Source organism: Nicotiana attenuata, unplaced genomic scaffold (assembly GCF_001879085.1).
Source record: "Nicotiana attenuata strain UT unplaced genomic scaffold, NIATTr2, whole genome shotgun sequence".
Classification (NCBI taxonomy): Eukaryota; Viridiplantae; Streptophyta; class Magnoliopsida; order Solanales; family Solanaceae; genus Nicotiana; species Nicotiana attenuata.
The window spans coordinates 224,695-244,424 of NW_017671400.1; positions in this window are offsets into that span (position 1 = coordinate 224,695).

The window sequence follows — 19,730 nt, forward strand, 5'->3', positions numbered from 1 at the left end:
AAAAAAAGAGAGAGAAAAGTAAGAAATTAAAAAAAATGGTACGTTTAGGACCCCAACCTCTACTTTTATGCTTTTCCAACTTTAGGGCTCCAATCCCTGAGTTGAGAATTTTAGACATAGGGCCTCCATTCCCTAGTCGCCTTTTGCCAAAATTAGGGCTCCAATCCCCAAGTTAAGAATTTTTAGACATAGGGCCTCCATTCCCTAGTCGCCTTTTTTGCCAACATTAGGGCTCCAATCCCTGAGTTGAGATTTTTTAGACATAGGGCCTCCATTCCCTAGTCGCCTTTTGCCAATATTAGGGATCCAATCCCTAAGTTGAGATTTTAGACATAGGGCCTCCATTCCCTAGTCGCCTTTTTTGCCAACATTATGCTCCAATCCCTGAGTTGAGATTTTTTAGACATAGGGCCTCCATTCCCTAGTCGCCTTTTTTGCCAACATTAGGGCTCCAATCCTTGAGTTGAAATTTTTTAGACATAGAGCCTCGTCTTTTGCCAACATTAGGGCTCCAATCCCTGAGTTGAGAATTTTAGACATAGGGCCTCCATTCCCTAGTCGCCTTTTGCCAACATTAGGGATCCAATCCCTAAGTTGAGATTTTAGACATAGGGCCTCCATTCCCTAATAGCCTTTTTTGCCAACATTAGGGCTCCAATCCCTAAGTTGGGATTTTAGACATAGGGCCTCCATTCCCTAGTCGCCTTTTTTGCCAACATTAGGCTCCAATCTCTGAGTTGAGATTTTTAGACATAGGGCCTCCATTCCCTAGTCACCTTTTCCTCCTAAAGACACAATCCTTATTTTATCGCTTTCAAAAAACAAGTCTAGATTTTAGTTACAACTAACTCACAAAATTTTCCTAGTGAAAATCGGGGCAGAAAAATTTCGTTCGTTTATTTGTTTTGGTGTCTGAGAAGGTTTGACCTCGAGGCACAGGATTCGAGATGACCAAAAGAATGAGTCTCAATCCAAAATAAGAAAAGAGAAGAAAAGAACAAAAGAAGTGAATTCAAAATGCTGAAGCGGAGAAAGATGCGGGCTGCTCAAGATATGATTGAAGTCACAAGCTTCGCGTGTATAGCCCTGATCCAAAGCTGAAGAAAGAACCTGCACTTACAGCTGCTAAGCATCAAGATTCAGATCGGAGTCTACAGCAAGAACCAGCTAAGACTCAAGATCAAGCTTCAAAAGATTTATAGATAGGAATCTTGTAACTCGTAGCTGATCGGATTAGCTAGCTTAGCTTTTTATTTTCCCTTTTGGTGTAATAAGGAGATCACCAAGCAGTGGCAGCAGCAGCAACAGTGAAATCACAACTTCCTGGTAGTCCCAGCTACCAAAACTTCCAGAACTACACTGACCTGATTCCTTTATAGCCAAAGATATGTAGGCAACCTTTGAAGCAAGGTCCGGTCAGACTCTTTTCAAAATGTTCTGATGGAGTTTCAAACGGGCAAAAATCCCTCATAATTGCTCATTTTATCTTTGCCCGAAAACGCTCCGTGTCTCCGAGCAAATAGGGGCAGCTATGAGCACGTGATTTTTGCCTCACATGAATTACTCCTACAGAATTCCCAAAATTAGATTTTTTTTTTAATTATTTCTTATTTTAGGAAGTATTGTAGAAATTTTCTGATTGTTTGCATTTTTTGTGTGCATGTTTAATCTTGTTTAATTCATAAAAAATACAAAAATACATTGCATTTGCATTTAGGATTTAATTTTACATTTTTTAGATTAATTAGTAAATTAGTTTGTTTTACAAAAATGGAAAAATCACAAAAAATAACTCATTTTTGCATTTTTTAATTTGTAGTTTCGAATTATGTAATTTTTCTTTTAATTTGGTTTTTAATTAATTATGTTAATTATTAGTTAGAGTTAATTAATTTAATGAGGTAGGATAATTTGGTTTAGGGATTAATTTAGATTTTTTTATTTTTTTAAAAAAAAAAAAGAAAAGAGTTTTGAAATAAAAGAAAAAGGAAAAAGAGTTGAAGAAATTAGATGTTTGGGCCATTTTAATTTGAATTCCTTAAGCCCAAACCAAAATCCCCTTTCTACCCGTCCAAACCCCTTAAACCAGCCCAGGACCCATGTCAATACCCGGTCCAACTCCCACATAATACAAACGACCCCGTTTTAATAAGCCCGTGATGTGGACCGTTGATCTCATTTGATAAAACAGTCCAGAACTGAACTCCCTGACAGTATAAAACTGACCGAACTCGCCTATCCCCCCTCTGATCGTCTCTCTCATCTCTCCACTCTCGGAGACCACAACCCCAAACCCTAGCGCCGCCTTGGTTCTCCACCACCTTAGGCCGGCGGCGCCACCTCTAAACCACCCCAAACTCACACCCTAGAATCCCCATGGTTCCCTCTTCCCCAATCTCAAACTCTTGTCCCTCGAATCTATCCTAAACTTCTCGGATATTAAATCTAAGTTCGAACCCTAAAACCTCAAAGTCGAGATTCGTTGAAGATTTAGGCTTAGTCTGACTTTATCCGTGTGTTCTTGATAAGAACACACGATTAACATCAAACTCGGTTAAAATATTGAAGATTCAAAGGCTCTCCCCATTACTTAATTGGTCCAATTTTTTTTTAGGTATTTTTCTTTTCTTTATCTTTTGATATTTAATTTTTATTTTTGTTCTCTTCTCATCTTCTTCTATTCTTTCTTTTATTTTTCTGACTTTTGTTTCCCGTCCTTTCATTTCTTTCAAATCGTCCGTGCTTGCATGTTTAGCCTTAGAATTTGTTTAATTAGTATTTGTTTTCTGTTTTTAAGTTTTAATATGTTTTGATTTTCTGTTTGTACTTTAGGCCAAAAATTGCACGAGTCTTTAAGACTCTGCAAATGAACATGTAAAAGTTTCTGAGCTTTTAATTTTCGAATTGAGGCTCTGTTAGAACCAAAAGCCCAAGAGGGGATTTGACTTGGATTTACAGACCCATAACACTCTGAATTGGGTTAATTTGACCCATATTTGTCTGGTCTTTAAAGTAAAAACAGGGCTCATAAGGGGTATATTAGGAAATCTAGGTAGAGAATCTCTTGTAATTGACTGAAGGAAGCTTCCTAGAAGCTGTCATTGGGACTTGACTGAAAATTTGATTTTTTGAGTGAGGGTACTTGAGTAAAAACCTAAATTGCAAAAGGTCTTAAGTGCAAAAATGATCTTATTTCTGCAGCCCTAGAACCTTGCCTATAAAGGCATCCTTACTTGAGTTTCAAGAGAGAGAAAGAAAATAGAGATAAAAAAACCTTGAAAGTTAAAACGGCTGAAGCTCTGAAATATCCCTGAATTCCCTGCATGTTCTTATTTAAATCTACTCAAATGTTACTTGGTTTTTAGTTTCTGATCTTCACTGCTTAGTTAAAACTACTGAAAATGACAAATCCTTGCACCTGGGTTGAAATGGATTGAGTTTTGGATCTCGTAAAGTTTGGGGTTTGAGTTTTGTTGTTGCTGTTACTATTACATTGCTGACTTCTGCTACTACTGCTCCCTCCTAGGCTCAAGCTAAATTTCTGGTTCTAAATTGTTGTATTCAGGTACACGTTTCTGAATTCTATCTAATGTGAGGCCTGATTCAAAGTTGAAACGAAAATCTGGAGCTTTGAGCATAGTGTCAACTTGTTCTGCTAATAGTTTTAGCTTTATTTTGTCTTAATTGCATTGTTTTGAGTTGTATGGTGTATTATATGCTGCTGGCTGTTGATAGCACCTTTCTGGGAGCGGAATTAAGTTTGTAATTAGTGGGTGATTTCATGTTCTATCAAATATCTCATAGCTAGATGTTGGCTTTTGGGCAGCTGAACTCCTACCCCTGAATCTGATCCTGTATTATCATAAAAACTTGATGAATAAATGGTTTAGCTGAATCAGTAGTCTAGACTCTACCTTCAATCATGTAAATCGAGTAAGGTGGACTGTATAAAAGCTTCTTTTGCTGTGTATCTCATTTGATTTATCATGACAGGCTTGGTGTACTTAAATAGTATTTGGTTTTTCATGAATTGGCTAATTGGACGAGTTTTAAATTAGTAGTCAGTTTTATAATACTTTTAGACAAGGAAAATGTTTGGTTTATAACTTTAGGGTCTGAGCCATATATAGAACTACTTTGATTATTTATAAACATGTTGAATATGAGTCTATTGTTTGAATTCAGATTCACTTATTTAAGAGCCTCATGAGGTGTAATTTGTTATAGAATATTTTGAGATGAGGTTTAATCAGGTGTAGAATTTTGCACAATTGATTTTGTTGAACCAGCTAAAGGACTAATTTGAATATGATAGTCTGATGTCCAGGTGTCCCTTTTGTGAGCTGCAGGGACTCGATCTCGAGTCTTGTTTTGGGCCCTGCTGCCATTTTAAAAGACTTGCTTTGCCTTGGGGTTTGGATTCTGAATCCATGCTGAGATGAAAGGGGAGGGCTTGTATTCCCAACCTTTTTGGGCCTGTGATCCGAGCCCACTTGTTTTCTCTTCAATCTCGAAACGGGTCCTCGCATAAGTAATTGGGTCTGTTTCAGTTTAGGCCCTCCCATTAAGTGAATGGCTGTTTATCTTAAAGTCAACCTTGCAATTTGAACGGGTTTGGTTCGAATCATTCACCCAAAATAAGAGTTCAAATACCATTAGTGTTTAATTAATTAAACTCCTTAAATGAATTTGGGGCGTGCCATATTAAGTAAGACATAGTTATGGCCCTCAAAAGCTTAGTTTAAATTCCCTTTAAAATTGGAATTGAGGTGTGCCGTGCCAAATAAAACCTCAAATGCATGGCCCTCGCTTAATTAATTTAAATCCTTTAGAAATCGAGGCGTACCATTTAGTTGAATTTTCCATGGCCCTCGCAAATTTGAAAGTGCGTAGTTGCTTTAGGCGCGCTATTTTAAAAGTTACTTTCCTAAACTCGGGTGTGCATTTCATGTGACCCAAACCTAAATCTCAACAATGTTAAATAAAATATGTCGCGGACTGCGGGTGCATTTCATGTGGCGTGGTCTAAAGACGTATTTTAGATGACGTTGAAATCTTCCTTAAAAAATAATAATTAAAAGCGGCTTAAAAAGTTAAAATATACCATAGGCTAAAACATGTATTAAAATCAGATAATAGGCCAATTATGATAGTTTAAGCGACCGTGCTAGAACCACGCAATTCAGGGATGCCTAACACCTTCCCTCGGGTTAACAGAATTCCTTATTCAGAATTTCTGGTTCGCAGACTTCAAAAGGAAAGTCGAAATTTTCCTCGATTTGGGATTTAAAATAAACCGGTGACTTGGGACACCATATAAACTATTCCAAGTGGCGACTCTGAATAAAAATAAATACATAATCCCATTTCGAATAATGTCACTTAAAGTGGAAAAACTCCCTTATACTACCTTCGGGGTGGTAAAAAGGAGGTGTGACATTTGAAAAAATATGTATTTATCGATAGAAAATACTTCCTAAACATTTATGTTAAATTATTAAGTACAAATAAATTAATTTAAAAAAGGAGGGTCAAAATTGACCGTCAACAGCACCCTCTTAAAGGGGTTGCTACGTCATTAGTTAGTTAGTCGATTATTTTTCCGTTTAATACACTCTCTTGTATATAGTGGGATTTGCACTTTGAATCTATCAGATTTCAAGTTCTGGAAGATTCATTTCCTTCTCCTTCTCTTCTCCTCCCATCATTGATGACGTGTAGGTCAAATCCTCATCTTCAGTAGAGCTCGCCTCGAGCTCAAGCTTTTGTTTCATTGATAAATCTGATATGGTATAAGAGCATCTACAAGTTTTTAATTCTCCTAGCTGTACTAACTCTCAATTGTTCATTCTACAACTCGATTAGATTCGCACATGCAAGTTTCGTTTTGTGTCAGTTTCGAATAATAGTGTATCTACAACTGTTGTTTTCTATTCACAGTTAGTTCTCTGAATTCTAGATTTGCAATTACTTCAATTTCATCCTTCACTCCTTTAATCATTGAGAAGATTGAATTGTTTCGATAATGACTATCGTTGACAATGATGAACAATCCACACAATTTGTGGCTGATTCTGCCAATCAGCCAATTGTTGACACTAGTAGTCCCTTCTATATGCATCCATCTGCTAATCCTGGGGCAGCATTAGTTCCTGTTCCATTTAATTGCTTTGGGTGTCGTTCATGGAGAAGAGGTGTAATGCGAGCCCTATCGGCGAAGAATAAGCTAGGGTTCATCAATGAAGAGTGTTAAAGACCAGATCCAGACTCACCAAAATATCGACTGTGGGAAAGGTGTGATGACATGGTGAGTTCATTGATTTTGAACTCCTTAGCTAAGGAAATTGCAGATAGTGTCGAGTATGCGACAGATGCGGTTGAATTGTGGAGAGAACTTGAAGATCGATATGACCAAACTAATGGGACAAAACTATATCAAATTCAAAAGGAGATGAATGACCTGTCATAGGGAACTCTTGACATCACTGGTATTATATTAAAATGAAGAAGCTATGGGAGGAGCTTAATACTCTAATTGCCAAATCTCATTGTACATGTAATTGCACATAGGAAAGTATGGACAAAGCTGAGCAAGACTAGGAAACTAATACAGTTCCTCATAACATTAAACGAAATATACACTGTAGGTATCATCCTCATGATGAATCCTCTTGCTTCAATTTCACATGCATTTTCATTGTTAATTCAAGAGGAAAGGCAAAGAGAAATTAGGCCAAGCAATCACTTAGTCCTTGAATCAGCAACATTGAATGCGAACACAAACGGACAAAATTCCTTTAGCACCAATTACTCTCCCAATAACAATCACAATAATAGGATCAGGCCCTTCTGTGATCACTGCAAGAGACCAGGACACACCGAAGAGAGATGTTACAAACTATATGGATATCCTCAGAATCTCAATCAAAATCAGAATCCAAACATAAACCATCATCAGGTTTCCGACTTCAATCAAACCAAGGCAAAACTTCAACCATAACCATAATCAGAACTTAATTAAGTTCAACAAAGGAAATATGGCAGTGGTCAATGCATATGTCGCAACCACTGATACACAATCAGCTGACAGTGAGAGACCTACTACTCATGATAATACTCAAAATGTGAGCCTTACTAAAGAAGAGCATGGTCAATTAGTAACCCGTTGCAACATTTTTAGCCTGGAGGAGGAAGAGATTGCACAAATAGTGCCAACATTCCAAGTGGAGCAGCAAACTTTGAAGGTATTATAGCTTGCACATCCTCTATTTATTTTTCTAAGCTATCATGTGAATGTTTCACAAACAAGGCTGACTCAAGAATTATAGATTCAGGAAACCATATGACCTTTAAAAGATTGCTGTTGATACCAAATTTTGCCCTCATATTTTTTCAAATAGTATATATTTTTTCAAAATATAATATTGCATCATTATTTAATTTACAAGATTTATACAAGTATTTTCCATAATTTTTCGCAATTTTTAAAGCTTTAAAATTAATTTTCTTAAATTTAAATTAATTAAATATTTATTAGTTATCCCTTCAAATTATTTATGATTACTTAATCATCCAAATTTGTTATTTATACCAACATACATGTTTTAAAATATTTTTACTTCACTTCACATAATTGCATTTATATTTCTAAGCTAATTACATAATTTTGCAGTAATAACCTATATTCTACACATAATTGTATTCATTATATTATTTATACTAAATTAGCTATTATTTTTAAGTATTTTACTACATAAATAACATTTTTTTTAATCATTTATTGTTCATTTTTCATAATTTATTTTTGATTAATTTTATGTATTTAAATTATTGCCCATAAGTCAATTTCGGACCAAATAAAGGCCCAAACGCCCACACATCTTAGCCCAATAACCCCCAGCCCAAACCAAATGACCCATTAATCTCAAACTCGGTCGGTACCCTTTCAAACGACCCGCCCTACTCCCATTTCTATCCCGGCTGTTGATCTCAAATGATCAACGGCCCATAATAATCCCCCTACTTTCCTTATATCCCCATAACCCAAACCCTAGAGACCATTCCCTTTCCCTCAGCCTCCTCTACTCTCTCTATTCCTCTCTTCTTCTTTACAAACCCTAGCCGTCGTATCTCTAAATCCTCTCTGAATCCGGCTCTAACATGGAGTCCTTTCGTGATTCTCTTGCATTATTCTACTACCACTCACGTGTTCATGGTGTTACATAGTATTTACCTAACTTTGGTAAATGCCACCTTTCAAGACGGGCTTGATTTGGCTCCAATTTTGTGAAGATCTGGCCGATGTTTTATCTATATATACTTTACAATGAACGATTCTTGCATTTTCGACCAGATTCATGGCCATTGGACTCAACTAGGGTTTGAGATTTCAATTTCTCCTTACCGGTTCTATTAATTGATTGCATGTGATATTTTCTTTCCTTATTTATGTTTAATCGATTCTTTTCCTTGTTTGTTCGTTCAATTTCAACACTATATAAACCCCTCCCCTAATTCCCCAAAAACGGACCTTTGTCACTGAAATTAACTACTGTCACTCTCTTATTCTTTCATTCTCACTCATTATACTCTAAAATCTGAGACCTTAGCCGGCTGAAAGCCAAGGCCATTCAAATTTGACTGTGTTCTTTCTCAGTGCGAGCACTGCCCGGGGTTCATTCGAAACCCTTGGGAACTCTGACGCACTGGGAGTTTGGGGTTCTGCTACTTTTTGTTACTGATAATCGAATTACCTCTAGAATTGTTCTACTCATTTGTTTGCTTTTTAACATGTAACTGGTAAGTATCTTTGGCTCTCGCAATTTCATTTTTTCTTTTGCTTATGTTCATGCTTTGTATACTATGTTGCTTAAGCTTAAATGAACCAATATGATACTATGTTTATGGTATTCTTTGCTTTGAAGTTATCATGTAGCCTTATGTTTCCTAGTATCAGAACTTGCCTAAACTCTAAGAGTGAGATGTATTTATCACATGTGCTTGCATAGATGATTCCTAATTCTCCTAAACTCGTTTCGGTTTGCTGTGTTATGTTGATACTTGAGTCTAATCCTAAGTTGCCTCTCCGTCTTGTTATGGATTGTTGTGATAGCTTGGGAAGTATTCTGATAAGTCACTTATGTCTAACATGTTGCCTTTTGGGGTTCTACTGTCCATTACGACCTGTTCTCATGAAATTTGTATTTCCCTCGTTATTCACTTGATCAACTCTGTATTCTTTAGTACTAGCGAACCTTTAGCATAAGCTTTACAACTAGTCTTTTCCCTATATGTGGTCAACTATTGAGGGATTTGGTGCATGTTTGTCCCACTTCTGAAATTTGTGACTAAACTTTAACAAGCTTCCCATGTTAAGTATTTGATTGACCATGAGCTCTAGTATTGTTTTGAATCACCGTGTAACGACCAGTACTCAATATGTTAAGTCTCATGTTCAACTATGTGATATGTTGTAAACGGTGCATACTAGCCTATTGTTGTGCTATTTGTGACCACATTCTCATTAGGCTCTCATGTTAAAAACCGTCATGTGAAGACTTCCATACCTTTGTTCCTATCTATGACTCTGCTAGATTCTCTTGTTAGTTGTCTAACTTTGAAATTCTATTTGAAGTAGTTTGCTTATGATGTTTGATCCTGTCACTTTGAACTTACTTCTAAAGCATATTATGAACCACCTTATGTATGCCTTATGCTCTTGCCAATATTTTATATGATACAACCTATATGCCCTGGTTAGATCTGTTATTAGCTACAGCTTTAAGAACTAAGTGTGTGGACTTTAGAGATTGCTTAATTCAGTGAGTAGTTTGTCATTTGATTGGTTAAGTCTGGAACAAGTGGGTAAGTGAGTCCTCCATGTGGGCCTAGTATGGGTCCATGTATGAGTTTGAACCTTTTAATTGACATACTCTGATGCTTGGGGTGTACCTGGATCTGTGCCTGCTGTTTGTGTGAAGAGAGAGCCTGTTGAATGCCCAGGCAGTTCTGGGTTATCTCCTCTTGGGCCTGCTACACTTGTGGGGCCTGTAGTTATTTCAATACTGTAATACTGAGGCTTATTTTCATTTATTCTTAGGTTTGTAATAATTTGTAAATAGACAATTGGGAATTTAGTGAAATTGGGGTAAAAAGTGTATTCTAGTACTTGTATAAAAGGATAGAGAACATGTCTATAGGATCTATGTGCTCTATATTTGTTGTTTGTTTAGCATGCTTTATTTCTTTACACTAATAGACATCATGCCTATAGGAATCCCGCACACACTTCACTTAATTTGTTAAGATATGTTAGTTCCAGTATTTGCTATACCTGTTACCATGTCTACTATTCAACACAATTAGATAACATGTCTTAGTGCGCTACAATGCAATGTTTTTACTTATCTAGATATCATGCCTATAGGACTTCAAATAATCAATCTATCAATTGCTTCAATTACTTTTAGTGTACTGCTCATCTAGATATCACGACTATAGGGTTCTAGTATTCGAATCAACTGTTCCCATTATTTTCTATTACACTGTGCCTGTTTAAGATGCATGCCTATAAAACCAGCATTAGTAATTCAGAACTATGACTGTTTTCACTAACTTTTTACGCAAAACGATTAGATATCATGTCAATAGCTTTTGCAACATTCAATTTGCCTATGTGCTAACCCATAAATTGCTGCACTGCCCATGTACTATTGGAATCCAGAATCTCTTAGAAATCATGCCTATAGGATTTGCAATTCGCCTGAACGCTGCTTATATATAATACTGGAAATCAAAATCACTTAGAAACCATGTCTATAGGACTCATAACGAACTAATATGCCCGTACATTAGCATAGAAAATACAGCATTACCTGTTCGATACTGGAATCATGTAGAGATCATGCCTATAGGACTGAAAGATTCTGGGTCTTAATTTTGAGATGTCCTACTGCCTAATACTAGAAATCAGTATGCGTGCTTCCTTGTTTATGTGTGGAGGCTAACATGAGCCACTCTTTGCTATTATGTGTGGTTCTATTTGTTTTGAATGCGCGATTAGTTTTTATCATTTTTGAGAAACCTAAGTAAGTCTAGAACCACCCAAATAGAGGTCTAAAGCCTCCTGGACCATAGGTATCGGACGGGTAGTGCACGCATAGAATACGACTTATAATTGAATTAGAACGTTTTAAGTAAACAACTTCAACATAGTAATCGGGTAGCAGAAGATGATAGTCTGTGCCCGCTAAATAAAATGAGCAACTCCTATCTAAAGGAAGTTGCGAAGTATTATTTATGTTGCACGGGGTGATCCTTTAGCTAAAAAACTTAGGACCCTCCCCCTTCTTTTATATACTTGCTTAGTCATTTAACATAGACCAATGTAGCTGCACCCTTGTTGTGCTAATTCCCATGTGTTATAATAAAAGTCTTCGAATTTTATATTTTTCTTTTATTTATTTGATCACCTAGCCTAATTACATAATCCACATAGTTTAAAGTTCGACCGGGACCCACAGTTGTGGACCTCGAAGAGTACCTAATACCTTTTCTTTGAGGTAATTTGAGCCTTACCCATTATTTGGTGACATTGACTATTCAAATAAAGTTATTTGCAAATAGGTTCCCTAACGTACCTTAAAATTGTTAGGTGGCTACTATTCTCTTTTAATACCTTCCTTTAAAAGAGTTATCACACGTCGAAACTCGTTTTCACGAAAAAACGGGACCCGACAGCATGGCGACTCTGCCGGGGATTTACACTTAGGCACTTACCATAATGAACTTGGCTTATGTGGATTACTTTCTTTGCGACATGCACATCCCTTCCCCTACTCACCTTTATTTGTTTAAATCTGCTATGACATGCACATCCCTTCCCCTTTTCACCTTTATTTCCAATGACCTCTCTTCATCTTGCGTAAAACTGCTATATCATGCTTACTTCCTTACCTGTGTTATTACATTCTTGCATATATTCCAGAAATAAACTGACTTCTTCCTTTTTGTCTTTCTTCTTTATGTTTTCCATGTTTACTTTGCTATTGTATTTACTGCTTTTACGTATTTTTATTATGCAAATACTTGATAACGTATTATTGTTTCTGCATAAAGCATGCTCCACATCATACTCCACTCATTCCAATTATCAACATAGCGGCGCTTAATGAGTGTCTGTGCTCTTTCAAAATTACCCCTTATTTAAATTTGAAAGGCTATTTGCGGTAGACTAGTCGATCAGCGGTGCAACTGACGGTCCCGTGCCTTTCCCTCTAAAGTTGTCCACTTGGGAGTACCAGTCTAGACCATTCTAGAAACCCTAATCCAACTTGAAATGTACATGCATCATACTAAACCTAGTATGGGTTACAGCGTTTTTAACGTAACAACCCACCAAGATAAACCTTGTCCAAAGTCCGACGAGATTTCCACAATCCCAATGGACACTATCATATAACGTGCATTACTTAGAGAAAATGTGCCAACGTGTTGATCATTATTGCACGAATAGTCAAATATGGAGGGGGAAAGGGCTAACCTTTGTTTGTTTGCAGAAAATGAAGCACGATGTCCCTAGGTTCGGTATGGTCCAAAACATCCCACCTTTGATACTTGACTGGTGGAAAGACCTTGCGCCTTGCGACAAGAATCATGTGAGAGGAGTACTTGGGGACTTGCCATCCTTGCTTAACATTCGACCAAATAGGGCATTGATTGAGGTTGCTACCATGTTCTGGGATGAGAAAGAAGCTGTCTTTCGATTTGGTGACATAGAAATGACTCATCTCCTGGAAGAAATAGGAGGCTTCGCTAAGTTGCCATAGGATAGTCCGGAATTACTAGACCAGAGAATCGCACCCGTCGGGGTTTTCTAAAGATGTTGGGTTTTAAGAAAAATGATGAACTACTCTGTTTAAAGAAATCATACATCCCTTTTAAATTTATTTACGAGGGTTATGGGCATAGCAAGTCGTATCGTCTTCATCATGATGAACTTGCCATTACTTCCTTGGGTTGGATGCACCGTTAGGTTTATGAGTTCATCGTCTGCTTCTTGGAGTTATTGATATTTCCAATGAAAGGAGGAAGGATTCATACTCTCTTATCCATGGTCGCCAGGACCTTGATCGAAGGCATCGAGGGACAAACTTATACCGTCATCCCTATGATCTTAGCTGAAATGTACCGCGCTCTAGATCGGTGCAAGCAGGGATTTGGACACTTTGAAGGTTGTAATTTGTTACTACAAGTATGGATGTTGGAACACTTTCAGAGGGGAGAGTATCATCAAGAGCTTCTGCAACGGCCGTGAATGACTATATAGCTTACCATCAGCTAAAGAAAATGACGTTTATCCTAGATAGGTTTTCACAGCCTGGAAACGCTGTAAGTTGGGTGCGTTTCTTCAGCAATCTGACATACGAGCAGGTACATTGGATGTTTAAGTGGTTTCCTAGAAGTGATTTCATCATCAGGTCAAGAGGGACTACTCATCTGGTACTGATTAGATTGCGAGGCATCTATCCTTATGCTCCTACAACGATAGGGAGACAAGCGGGAAGAAAACAGGTCATACCTCGAGTTTCCAACATGGTCCAGTACAAGGCAGATTTCAAAGGTGATGTCATTCCATTCAAGTTTGAGGCACAGCATATGTGGAACTAAAAGATCCTTGTGGAAAGAGAAACTATTGAGCCATACATATATCATGTAGGTCATGTGTACTTCTATCCATCGTGGTCACTTCTATCCATCATGGTTGGAGGACGATATAGCGGGAAACGTCAAGCTAGGAGTCAATCTGAAAGAAAGGATCGTAGATGACCTTGCTAAGGCACAGGTTAAGTATAGAAGGCTATGCAAAAGGGTTTTCGAATCTGAAGCTAAACATCTGGAACAAAACAAAGTGAACATGGAAGCAATAAAAGAATGGAAGGAGATTGCCACTAAGTCAACAGAGAGATTGGAATACCTGGAACAAGGATTGATGGAGCTCGAGGGAAAGATGAGAAAGAGACTCTCAGATGGTCAAGGCATGGATGGTAGTGAAGGAGGGCATCTAGCAAAAGCTTACTTACTGTTGGATATGCGCGATATGGGGAATCTAATTGATGGGGTCATAAGAGACAAGCACGGAGAAGGTCCTTCAGGGACCAAGTAGACTAGGAAATGATGTTCTTTACTACTTTCTAGCCTAGCTTTAGATTTTGATTGTAATAAGGCTAAATGCCATTATTAACTTTATTATTATTGTCGATTTAGTAAAGGTTTGACTCATTTTTCACATTAATGAAACAATGCAAATGTTGGCATCAATTTTTTCCAAGTCTATGTGTCGCTTAAGCCTACCTCAAGCACAATGAGGCCCCCAAATTAGGACGTGAATCATTGCACGACTTTTTGTAATATGTTTAAATATTGTAAACACTCTTTTAATACTCCTTACTAACTTGGTTACCTTTTGCTTTTGGTTCATGCATACTGGCACCGTCAGCATATCGCACTAGATCCAGAGGTCCTCCACCTCCTCCTCCACCAAGCGATCTTAAAAGCAAAAGCAAAGGAAAAGGGAAAATGAGTGATTTGAGTGGTATCAGAAAAGACAATGCTACCATGGCAGAAGATGTTGAAACTTTAGATGGTCGAAACCCGCTTTCGCGAGAAAATGGTGCACGACAATTTCTAACCAGTATAATAACCTTACCCTATCCTTTATTAGATATACTCCCAAATAGATACAAAGTGAAGGTGATAGACATTGGTAATGTAATACTCACCCCTAAGATCACCTTAAATAGGGTTATGTTTGTCCCCTCTTTCAGAGATAACTTGATTTCTGTTTATTCTTTGGCTTCGCACCTCAACTATCTTGTTGCCTTTGCTAAATACTTCCTCTAGTGATTGGTAGGGTCAAGGATGGGATGTACATCCTATGCCCAAGCTACCTGAAGAGCAACAATTCAAGCCCTGCAGCAAAGACTTCTGGTTCTTGTCCAACCTCTTTAACCTGTTGCACTTGTAACACACAATGTCATTCTCACTTAGTTCTAAATATCTCATTCCATATTAATAAGTGTGTTTCTTTTCATTCAATTGTAAATGGCTTATATGCAAATAATAAAGGGCAATTTTCTCTTATGAATTCATCTTCCAATATGTTTCTTCATTTGTGTTCTGGAAATAATGTAAATGTGTTGTGGCATAAATACTTGGTCATGTCCCCTTTATCAAGATGAAAAGCACATCTTCCATCCCTATAACCTTCTCTCCCAATCAACCTTTTAATTGCACCATTTGTCCTATAGCCAAACAAGAGATACTCTCATTTTCTCAATGAACCAGTGTATATGGTGGGATCTTTGATCTGCTACATGTTGACCTATGGGTACCCTATCATGTTCCCACTCACGATAATCAGAAATACTTCATCACCATGGTAGATGGCTTCCGTAGATCCACTTGGACACACTTCCTATCTAGTAAGACCAATGCACTTCAAGTAATCAAATCATTTGTCAATCTAGTGGATAACCAATTTGGTGCGATTATCAAAGTCATAAGATCAAATGATGGGCTAGAGTTCACCAACACAGAGGCAACTCTGTTCTTCTAATCTAAGGGAATTATCCACCAAAGAACCTAACCCTACACACTACAACTGAATTGTGTGGTGGAGAGAAAACACAAATACCTCCTTGAAACAGCCAGAGCACTCATTTTCCAATCCAAATTACCACTGAAGTACCGGGGGAATGTGTTCTTTGTGCCACTTATATCATAAATAGACTACCTCCTACCTCCCTCAAAGATCAAAGCACAGATGAGTTGTTGTAAAAGAGAAAACCAAGGTATCCCCATCTCAGAAGCTTTGGATGTCTTTTCTATCCTATTGTACCTAAACCACATAGGGACAAATTTGAACCTAGAACACCACCACATGTTTTTATTGGATATCCTTTCAAAAGAAAGGGATATAAAGTCCTAAGTATAGACACTAAAAGGATCTATGTCCAAGGATGTAGTCTTCAATGAGTCTATTTTTCCTTTTACTGTCAGTCTTAATGAAACTTAGCTTCTGTATTTCATTCCCTTCCCTTTATTGAATCTTTAAATGATGACACATACACTGCACAACCTGCATATGATGTTTTCACTGATCAAAGGGGTTCCAGTGTCATACACAATTCTATGTCACCTGCACCTATTACCTCTTCATCAAGTTCTATGTCAACTGTATTCCACAGTCCTATTCCCCACAACATCATATGGAACAACTTTTTGCAGAACCTCTACAATTGAGACAATCACATAGATTGCACAGATCTCCTGAATATCTACAGGAATACATATATTCTCTCCCTAACCTTAAACCAAACAATGCCTCTATCAATACTCTATTGTCTAAGAACAATCATAGAGACTTTGATATACTAACTCCTGATAGTCAGGTTCTTGTGACAAATGTTTGTCATGACAAAGAGCCATAATCATATGAGGAAGTAGCTATTGATCCTGCATGGCAAGCTTCTATGACTCAAGAGTTTAAAGCCTTGTACTCCAATCACACGTGGGACTTAGTCCCACTACTAGTTGGGAAGCAAGCAATAAGGTGCAAATGGGTCTATAAGGTGAAGCATACAACTGATGGTAGCATTGAGAGGTTTAAAGCAAGGTTGGTTGTCAAAGGTTATACTCAACAAGCAGGAATTGATTACACAAAAACATTTTCACCAGAGGTGAAGATGACAACAGTGAGGGCATTAATAGCAATTGCTATCAAGAAGGGTTCGACTATATCTCAGCTTAATACGAATAATGTTTTCCTTCATGGGGACCTACATGAGGAAGCATATATGCAAGTACCACCTAGACTTGTGGTGGACAAACTAGGACTATTTTGTAGTATAAACAAGTCACTTTATGGTTTAAAACAAGCTAGTAGATGGTGGTGTCCAAAGGTTACTGAGCCCTTATATTTGATGTCGCCCAAACTCACACCACAAATATAGGTTATGAGGCGGTCGAAGCAATAATAAAAATCCAATGCAAGTCGCTAGACAAGATGTATGATGTGCCCAAGATTGTACTTTCACATATTTGGTTGTTTCTTTCTACTTCTATTGATTATGCTAATATTTGCAAATAAAAAGCTATGAGACAATATTTTTGGTTTTGTTGTTTTGCAAGTTGATAAAAGGTCTAGGGTCGTGACTTCCACCTAGGTGGTTACCTAACAGGTTGTAAACTCTAGGGCAAGTTTGATTAGTCGGGGTTGTAATACAGCTATCACACTCGATTACTCACTCTATACCTCTCGGTATTTTGAGTGATTTTGACCTGTTTGGCTTTCTCAAGTCCAAATGGGTATTGCAGAAACAAGTGATAAATGCTCAAGTCAAGTCTTACTATCTCTGGATTCAACCCTTTAATTGGGGCTATCAATTTCTTGTTAGCCAAGTTTTCCTAGACTTAGTCTCTCTTTCTCAAGTAGAGACTAAGTCAATTAGGCATGAATCAATGTTTGCAACCATTAATTCTTGAATTCAAGCAATAACCAGGCTAAATATCACTAACCCAATCACAAACAAGCCCTAAATCGAACACCCATTAAGTACCCACACTAGGGTTAGATCACAACCCTAGCTAGAGATTTAGCTACTCATGGAAAATGTAGAAATTAAAGAAGAAATTAATATAAATTCCATAATAGAAGATTAAGGGAAGAAAATTTAATGTTAAAATGCTAATCCAGTACAATGTTACCCAATAAAGTAAAGAAAAACGGATCAGGTGCTCTCCCAAAACAAAACTTAACCTAAAAATGACAAAAAGATCTATTTATACTAAACTAAAAATATCTGACTAAATTGCCCTTGCGGAGGTTGTGTGGCCGCACAATTATGTGTGCGGTCCGCACAATGAGACTTGGCTTGACAGGTTCCAGTTCTGCGGCTGCACAATTCTGGATTGCACCCGCACCCCTTCAACTTCTGTGGACCGTACATTTATGAGTGCGGCCGCACTTTTGCTTCTGCGGCCGCACAATTATAGTGCGGTCCGCACAAAAATTGTGTGGTCCGCATTTCATCTTGAACTTAAAAATCAACCTCGGTGATCTTTGTCTTCTGCAGCCGCACCAGAATTGTGTGGTCCACACTTTGCATGTCATTTCTTATCAGAGGTCTTCTACATGATCTGCGGTCGCACTCAATATTGTGGTCCGCACGGTGCCCTTCTAGCCTTTTCTTTGTCCTTATCCATAATTACTCCTTCTTGAGTTCATTTTCATCTCTTTAGGTCGTATTCTAACACTCCTACAAGCAAGCACATTTTATTAGTTTTCGGGAATACCTTTAAGCAATTTTGAGCTAAAACGAAAGTAGAAGAGTGCAAATAAGTAGTCAAAATCCCTACTTATCAGTGTTCTAAAGGCTACACACACTCCATGAATTACTACTCACTCTTCTATAAAAGGAATGAAGAGTCTTCAGTATATGTTGCAGTATATGTGGATAATGTCCTATTAATTGGCATTGATCAGAAAGAGATTAAGGAGCTAAAGGCTTTCCTACATGAGAGTTTTAAGATTAAAGACCTGGTCCAGCTACATTACTTTTTGGAACTGGAAGTGATGTACAAAGATGATGGAGTAATCATATCCTAGAGGAAGTTTTTTATTAGACCTGTTGAAGGAATACAATGGCTTGGATTATAGCACTTGCTCCTCACCACTTGATCCTACTGTAAAATTGAAAGCTAACAAAGGCACCGCCCTGTAGGATCCCTCCTATTATAGAAAGCTGGTGGACAAGCTGAACTTTCTCACCAATACCAGAAGGGATATTGCATACAGTGTTTGACACCTGAGCCAATTCATGCAAGATCCTAGAGAGCCTCATCTGAAGGCAACTATTAATCTACTCAGGTACTTCAAATCTGATCCTACTCTGGGAATCTTCATGTCAAAGGATGCAGACCATACAGTCAGAGCTTGTGATTCTAATAGGGCAGCTTGCCCAGACTCCAAGAGGTCCATTACACGCTGCATTGTTCTACTGGGAAACAACCTCATTAGTTAGAAGTCCAAGAAACAAGAAACTATATCTTTGTTCTCAGAAAAAGTAGAATATAGGGCCTTAAGGCATGTGGTAGGAGAATTGGTCTGGCTAAGCAGATTGTTTGAAGAGCTGACTATTCTTTTTTCCATGCCCATTACAGTATATTGTGATAGTCAGTCAGCTCTCCACATTGCTAGGAACCCAGTCTTTCACAAAAGAACTAAACATATAGAAGTGGATTGCCATTTTGTGAGAAATAAGTTGCAAGAAGGGTTGATATTTCTCCACCACATAAGAATAGACAATCAATTGCCAGACATCCTCACAAAGGCCTTGACTGAGATAAAACATAGTGCTATCTTAGGCAAGTTGGATGTGTTTACTACACCTCCAACTTGAGAGAGGGAGGGGATGTTGAGATTAATTATGTAATTTAGTCTCCTTATTAGTTAGTTACTAGTACTTGAGAAACACTCTCGCTCTATCTCTCTTTACGCTCCCTATTTATGCTCTCTCTCTCTCTCTCTCTCTCTCTCTCTCTCTCTTTTTCCTACAGGTAACGGTCAAATTCGGCCGGAGAAAACCTCCTACGCCGGTGTCGATGACCACTAGTGGCCAGGTAAGCCCCCTCTCTCCTCTCTCTCTCTCTCTATTTTCTTCTCTCTCCCC